The sequence below is a fragment of the Mesoplodon bidens genome (assembly GCF_964165515.1).
Source record: "Mesoplodon bidens genome assembly, chromosome: 3".
NCBI lineage: Eukaryota > Metazoa > Chordata > Mammalia > Artiodactyla > Ziphiidae > Mesoplodon > Mesoplodon bidens.
This window is the reverse complement of record NC_138178.1, coordinates 130,633,346-130,635,299: the sequence shown is the minus strand read 5'-3', so window position 1 is coordinate 130,635,299 and position 1,954 is coordinate 130,633,346.

Sequence of the window (1,954 nt, the reverse complement as noted above, 5' to 3'; positions counted from 1 at the left end):
CTACCAAACAATCAATGTGCCAAAGAAGAAATAAAAAGAGAACTCAAAAAATATCTTGAGACAAATGAAAATGGATATACAACATACAAAAATTCATGGGCTATAGCAAAAGCAGTTCTAAGAGGGAAGTTCATAGTGATAAATGCCTACATCAAGAAACAAGAATGATCTCAAATAAACAACCTAACTTTACATCTTAAGGAACTACAAAAAGAAGAACAAACTAAGCCCTTAGTTAGTAGAAGGAAAGAAATAATAAAGATCAGAGTGGAAATGAATGAAATAGAGACTAAAAAGACAACAGAAAAGACTGATGAAACTAAGCTGGTTCTTTGAGAGGATAAATTAAATCAACAACTTTAGCTAGACTAACCAAGAAAAAAAGGGGAGAGGGCTCAAATAAGGTCAGAACGGAACGAGGAGAAATTATAACTGATACCACAGAAATACAAAGGTTTATAGGAGAATATGATGAACAATTATATGCCAACAAATCGGACAACCTAGAAGAAATGGACCAATTCCTAGAAACACACAATCTATGAAGATTGAATCATGAAGAAACAGAAAACCTGACTAGACCAATTACTAGTAAGGAGATTGAATCAGTAATCAAAAACCTCCCAACAATGAAAGTCCAGGACCAAGATGGCTTCACTGGTGAGTTTTTCCAAATTCAACAATTTAATACCTATACTTCTCAAATGCTTCCAAAAAATTGAAGAAGATGGAATGCTTCCAAACAAATTTTACAAGGCCAGCATTACCATGATACCAAAACCAGACAAAGGGCACCACGAAAAAAGAAAATTATAGGCCAATATCCTTAATAAACATAGACACAAAAATCCTCAACAAAATATTAACAAACTGAATTCAACAATACATTAAAAGGATCATACACCATGATCCAGTGGGATTTATTTCAGGGATGCAAGAATGGTTCAAAATCTACAAGTCAATCAACTTGATACACAACATTAACAAAATTAAGGATAAGAATCATATGATCATCTAAGATGCAGAAAAAGCATTTGACAAAATTCAACATCCATTCTTGATAAAAACACTCAACAAAGTGGGTATAGAGGGAACATACCTCAACATAAGAAAGGCCATATATGACAAGCCCACAGCAAACATCATTCTCAATGGTGAAAAACTGAAAGCTTTTCCTCTAAGATGAGGAACAAGACAAGGATGCCCACGCTTGCCATTTTTATTTAACATAGTCCTGGGAGTCCTACCCAGAGCAGTTAGGCAAGAAAAATAAAGGGCACCCAAATCAGAAAGGAAGAGTAAGACTGTCTTTAATTTCAAATGACATGGTATTATACATAGGAAACCCTAAAGCCTAAAGACTTCACAAAAAAAACTGTTAGAACCAATAAATTCAGTAAAGTTCAGGATACAAAATCAATGTACAAGAATCAGTTGTGTTTTTCTACACTAACAACAAACTACCAGAAAGAGAAATTTAAAAAACAGTCTTATTTACAATTGCATCAAAAGAACAAAATGCCTACAAATCTATCTCTCTATCTATCTGTAATCTATCTATATCTCCAAGGATGTGAAAGACCTGTGCACTGAATACTACAAGACACTGATGAAAGAAACTGAAGAAGTCACAAATAAATGGAAAGATATTCTGTGTTCATGGATCAGAAGAATTCATACTGTTAAGATGTTCATACTAACCAAAGCAATCTACAGATTAAATGCAATCCCTATCAAAATTCCAATGGCATTTTTCACAGACATAGAACAAATAATTCTAAAATCTGACCCTGAATAGCCAAAGCAATCCTGAGAAAGAAGAACAAAGTTTCAGGCATCACACTTCCTGATTTCAAAATATATTACAAAGCAGTAGTATCAAAATAATATGGTAGTGACTTCCCTGGTGGCACAGTGGTTAGGAATCTGCCTGCCAACTCAGGAGACAGGGGTT